General features: G+C 46.2%; 1 long non-coding RNA gene across 1 annotated transcript; it reads left to right on the top strand.

The window, feature by feature from the left end:
- Window positions 1-3,560: 3,560 nt before the first annotated feature.
- Window positions 3,561-5,237, top strand: LOC129149522 (uncharacterized). The gene is made up of 2 exons (XR_008556449.1): window positions 3,561-4,125; window positions 4,226-5,237. It is a non-coding gene; the product is annotated as an uncharacterized LOC129149522 (long non-coding RNA).
- Window positions 5,238-6,010: the final 773 nt, after the last annotated feature.

Genomic DNA, 6,010 nt, shown 5'->3' with positions numbered 1-6,010 from the left:
GTGTGTGTGTATTTTTTTTTTTTGGACCAATGTAAAGCAACAGGAATAAAAATACGATGTGAGAGAGAATCTATATAATCAATAGAAACCCAATTAGAGTATAAAAGGTTGAATGAATTAAAAAGATACGTATGTAAAGTCAGCTGACCTCCATGTATTAACAATAACAACTTAGAAAGTATTATAATCAGTGACTCGTATCACAGTGGCTGAAACAAAAGAGTACATAATAATAAGCGGAAATAACTTGTAGAACTTAAATGAAGAACATGATCAAACATAACCAAGAAGACTTGCCGAGTGAGGGGCTACATAGCTCAACATTGAACAGGCTGTCATGTGTCCCCAAATTAGATTGCAACTGTGATGAAATTTATTCCAAAGGGAATCCTTCTAGAACATAATACATTGCTTATAGGGTACATACATAATGCCTTTTAATTAAGTTACAAGTGCAATGTAATGAATCCCAAGAGAATTTCTTCTGGAAATTAGTAAAAAATGTCATAAATGCTCTCTAGGCGGTAAACACATCCAGCTATGAGTGCAGCTAGGCACACGGGCCATCTTCCCCCGCAAACAGTTCACTCATTCCTTCATCAGTTTTCCAGCGAGTATTCTATGAGCATAAGAAAGTGTGCATGATACAGACAACAATGAGGGGCAGTCTAGAGACATGTCAGCAGTGCCTGTACAAATGGGATTTCCATTCTGTTTCTATGGGAAGGGGACATGGAGGGAGGGGACATGGAGGGAGCGAAAGGACAGGGCTTCAAATAAGTAACATCTTCCATAAAGAGTGCTAAATGGCCCTGGCTGGTTTGGCTCAGTGGATGGAGCATCGGCCTGCGGACTGGGGGGTCCCGGGTTCGATTCTGGTCAAGGGCACATGCCTGGGTTGCGGGCTCTATCCCCAGTGGGGGGTGTGCGGGAGGCAGATGACCAATGATTCTTTCATCATTGATGTTTCTCTCTCTCTTCCTCTCCCTTCCTCTCTGAAATCAATAAAAATATATTAAAAAAAAAGCTCACAAGGAAAAAAAAAAAGAGTGCTAAATGCTATGGGGTAGATACCAGTGCGAAGAATTGCACAGTGGGAGGCACTCACATAGTGTGAGCGGAGTGTTCTGGTTTAATTGTGTCCCCTCAAAAAGATACGTTGTTGTCCTAACCCGACTACCTGAGAATGTGACCTTATTTGGAGACAGGGGCTTTATGGAGATAATCAAGTTAAAATGAGGTCCTTAACATGGGTCTTGGTCCAATGACAGGTGTCCTTATAAAAAGGGGAACTTTGAACACACACACACACACACACACACACACACACACACAGAATGCATGTGAAAATTAAGGCAGAGATTGGGGTGACACTTCTACAAGTCACAGAACACCAGACATTGACAGCAAAACACCAGCAGCTAGGAGAGGGGGGCCTGGAACAGATTCTCCCTCGCAGCCCCAGCAGGAACCGATCCTGTGACACCTGGATTGATCCTGGACTTCCAGCTCCCAGAACTGGGAGGAAATTCATGTCTGTTGTTTAAGCCACCAAGTCTGTAGCACTTGGCCGTGGCAGCTCTAGCCAACGAATGAAGGGAGTATGTTATTATGTACCAAGTCACGCTTCATGTGGGGAGCAGTAACAGGAAGTCAGGTGAAGTGGGGGCTGGGGCAGGGGAGTGTTCCAGGCAGAAGGAACCGGATCTGCATATATTAATGTTTTTAAATTTTTCTGTATTTTATGATGTTTCGACATCTTAAAAAGACTGCTGGTCAGAAGAGACTGTCCCTCCCAGGGCTAGCCCATTCTTAGAGATAGCAAAGGTCTTCACAGAGCGATGTAAACCAACCAACCCAAGTCCACAAACCCAGCTACCTCCTTATCTAACTCTCTGCCCCAAATCGCACAAGGGCCAGGCACCAGGCAACTGGAGTCCACCCCTATTGTCCAGAGCCTGCTGGAATTATTCCAACTAGCCAATCCCAAATGGCTTACTCTGCTAGGCCCTGCCTTACCCATGGGAACCCCAATATGGGCTCTGGCTCAGGCTGTCCCCTCTCTCCTGTGGCCCTGCGTGGCATGGGGTGACCCCCTACTCTGGGACTTCAGAGTAAAATAAATGTATTCCTTCCAAACCTCCTTCTTGTTTCCTTCTGTGGCTGCTCCAACTTTAATGTACCAGATCCAACGTTTACAGTCTTAGGACACTGCAGGTTTCAGGGAGAGGAGCAGAGGGGAGAACGGGAGAGGAGGGAGGCATAATGTATACCTCACCTGGACGAGTGAGGAAGACACGGAATCACACGCTTCCAGAAGAACTCTTTCTGGCAAAATTCTACAAGTACTAAAAGTTACTGAAAGACTCAACAGACCACGTAACTATTCTATGTGATTTATCTACCTTAACTCACTGACAACCTACAAGCGGCTTGGGAGTGCCGTACTATTAATAATTTCACTTCACAGTTAGGAACATGAGGCAGAGATCTCAAAATATTTCCTATTGGTTCCTAACCTCTCTTCCAACAGCTCTGCGTAAGTGGATTGAGAGACACCATGAAGCAAAATGAAAAAAAAATGAAGAGGAATGCACCTACTTTAAGGTGGGTGGCTCTCAAAGAGCCAGCAAAAGGCTAGTTGCTGAACAATATGTAAAATAGGATACTGTAAGACAATAAATACAGAAACCCCAAATAACATGTCTCTTCTATGGGGATACTTATATGTAAATATGTAAAATATATATAGACATAGACATATATGTATTGGGTTTGTGTGCATATGATTGTATGCATATATGAGATGCAAAGTTTGTGCATATATATCTATGTATGTGCATATGAATATATTTATATGTATCATAAGTATATGTTATAAATTTATATATGTATATATTTTTTAATTAAGTTTTTAAAAATGATTTCAGAGAGGAAGGGAGAGAGAGATAGAAACATCAATGATGAGAGAGAATCATTTGAGCCAGCAACCCAGGCATGGAACTGTGACCTCCTGGTTCATAGGTCGATGCTCAACCACTGAGCCAAGACGCTCTATATGTACATATTTATGTATGTACACACACATGTGCCAACAGAAAGTACATATGACTTGGAGCCCGTGTTTTTATTGTCTTACGGCATGGTATTTCACGTATTGATCAGTTAGTTGCTTATACATATATTCGTGTGTTAATATAAAAACCAGGAGGACACCCGACAGATAAACTGCTACTGCTGGGGAGGGGAGAAAGACCGAGATTGGATGTAATGGTCAGCCGAGACCTCTGGCCTTCCGGAGGGAGCCGAGCGTGGAGCCCGGGGGTGCGGGCCGAGGCGGACCAGAGCATGGCGCTCCCCCAGACCCGCCACCCCGCCAAACGGGGCCCCAAGACCAGCCCAGGACGGAGCCCGCGCCCGGGTGCGCCTGTGCTGGACCATCCAGCCTTCCCTCCCGGAAGGGGCGGAGCCTGCGGCAGGGCCCGCCCCCTACAGCGGCAAGCGGAAGACCGGGGCGGGATTTCCGCTTCCCAAGGAGCTACTTCCGGGTTTGCGGGCGCGCGTTGCAGGACCCGAGTGAGGCGGCGCTGGACTGGCAGAGGGGGTGCGGCCGGGGGTGCTGGGGGGCAACTCTGGGTCCGGGAGCGCGAAGCAGAGGGCGGCCAGGCGGGGGCTGTGCCCGCCACCGACCTGGCGGCAGGAGGCTCGGGCCTCAGGCGTGATGGCGCGGGGCCGGGAGGGGTGTCTGAGCTGAGGGAACTGCTTGTGTACCAAGGGCGTTGGAGAAGGTGTGTCCGACTCACCTCGGGGAACCGTGGAAAGGCCACAGCCGCCAGAAAATCCTCTCGCCTCAAGGCAGGAGAGTGAAGGGTGTCGGAGGAGGACACTCCCACCAGGCTCAGAGTCACTCTGATTCGGGAAGATGACGGGCAGCGCACGGCAGACAGAACCCAATCGCCCCGGAGCGAAGACCTAAGGCTCAGAGATAACCACCGAGAATCACGGTGTTGGGTAATGGCAGGCATGAGCAGAGCAAGGACGATGGTCCAGGTACAGAAACTCACACCGGGACAGACACTCCCAAATGCCTAGCACGGGGCGAAACAAGAACCCCATCATCCCCAGGTAACCTACCCGCCCTGCCATCTCACTGGTTTGGACCCCTGGTCTTTCTTTCTGTCGCTGCCCAGGCGGCTCAGACACCCTGACCTTTTCCTCCCTGAAGATCACATCGAGGCCTCAGTTGTATTTCAGCTCCAGGCCCGGAAAAGCATCAACGCAAGACAAGCGAGGCTGTGGCTGCCTTAGGACCAGTCAGTGGAGACCGGGACCCTGAGAGAGCACACCTGGAAAGCTGATGAATGTTCTAAGACCCTCCCCTAAGATTTCTACCTGCAGGAAAGAGAGAAATGTGCTCAGGACCAAGGACCCAGTGCAGGCTCTCCCTCCAAGGAGCACACCGGCGCCATTCTCTTCCCCCACAGCCATGTGTCCCCTAACTTTGAGAGAGTCCATGAGACATGCAACCAGGGGAGCAAGGGGCAGTGGCAGCTGCCGTGGACTAAACCCCCGAACCTGTCTCCAAGGCCCCCTTTTCTCTGACTTCTCAGTGAGCCAGAGCAGCCCAGCCGAGGCTCTCCTGTGGCTTCTATGCTCTTCCTTGTTTCACTGTTCTAAGAACTAGTGTATTTTTGCTGCCATCATGGGCCCAATAATACCCTTTGGCTCAGGGCTGTGTAGCCCTTCCCTTTGGCTACCCCATCTCCCATCCCCTTTTTCTTAAAAAAATTTAGTTTTTCTTTAATCACCACCTGAGATGACTATTTAGCCTGTCTGTTAACCACCAACTTTTAACTTTTCAGGTAACAGTTACAGATTGCTGGCCATAAATAATGTCAGTTCATTTCATCCTCTTTGCAACCTTGTAAGGTTAACTGGTAGTAGAATCTTCTTTACAAAAAAACTGAGACACAGTTTAAATATTTTTTTTGTTTGTTAGTTTAAAATCACAGCTAGTAGTAGTAGAATTCCCTGTAAACATTAAACTGGACACAGGGGTAATTCTTCCGGTTGTTTATAATATTGACATATTGGAGACACCTAATTTCCCTTCAGCCGGGGGAATGGCTAAATTAACTATGGAATATCCCGTTACAGAACACTATTGTAATACTTATGTGGAAAGTTCCTTAGGATGTATTTTGGAGTGGAGAATAAATGCAAGTTGCAGAACAATATGTTTTTAGTCATTCTTTTTAAACCAAGCCCCTGTCAACAATGCTGTTCTATTGTGGTACAAATTTGTCTAGATGAATAAAAAAAGAACTGGAATAAACAGAGTGGTGAATAGGGGAGTGTTGCGGGGGAACATAGGGATTGTGGGAGCTATGGTAAAACAAAACTTTATCATTCATGAGATTTGTGGGGGGGGTTGTGTGGTCAGAAAAATTATATATATATTCTTTATATAATATAAAATTAATTTTAAAAATTTACTAAAAATTGCATTTTTAGCCGAAACCGGTTTGGCTCAGTGGATAGAGCGTCGGCCTGCGGACTCAAGGGTCCCAGGTTCAATTCCGGTCAAGGGTATGTACCTTGGTTGCGGGCACATCCCCAGTAGGGGGTGTGCAAGAGGCAGCTGATCGATGTTTCTCTCTCATCAATGTTCCTAACTCTCTATCCCTCTCTCTTCCTCTCTGTAAAAAATCAATAAAATATATTTTAAAAAATTGCATTTTTATCCTTTGAGCACCCACTCTGACATGAATGGCATTTGAATAATTTGAGAAATAAAATCCAGCTTAGGGGTGAAGATTTGAGGGTTATGAGAATATGAACATAAAAATAAAGCATTCTCAGGGAATCCCAGAAGAGAACATAAAAAGTAATTTTAATCAGTATAGTATTTCATTGTTTAGTCTTGGGGAGCTTAAAATAAATCAGTGTTACCCTAAAACTGCTTTAGGTCTACATTACAAGCTCAAATTGGATGGAAACTCAGAGGTAT

Source organism: Eptesicus fuscus, chromosome 6 (genome assembly GCF_027574615.1).
Source record: "Eptesicus fuscus isolate TK198812 chromosome 6, DD_ASM_mEF_20220401, whole genome shotgun sequence".
NCBI classification, from domain to species: domain Eukaryota; kingdom Metazoa; phylum Chordata; class Mammalia; order Chiroptera; family Vespertilionidae; genus Eptesicus; species Eptesicus fuscus.
This window is presented reverse-complemented; position numbering and strand designations above follow the sequence as displayed.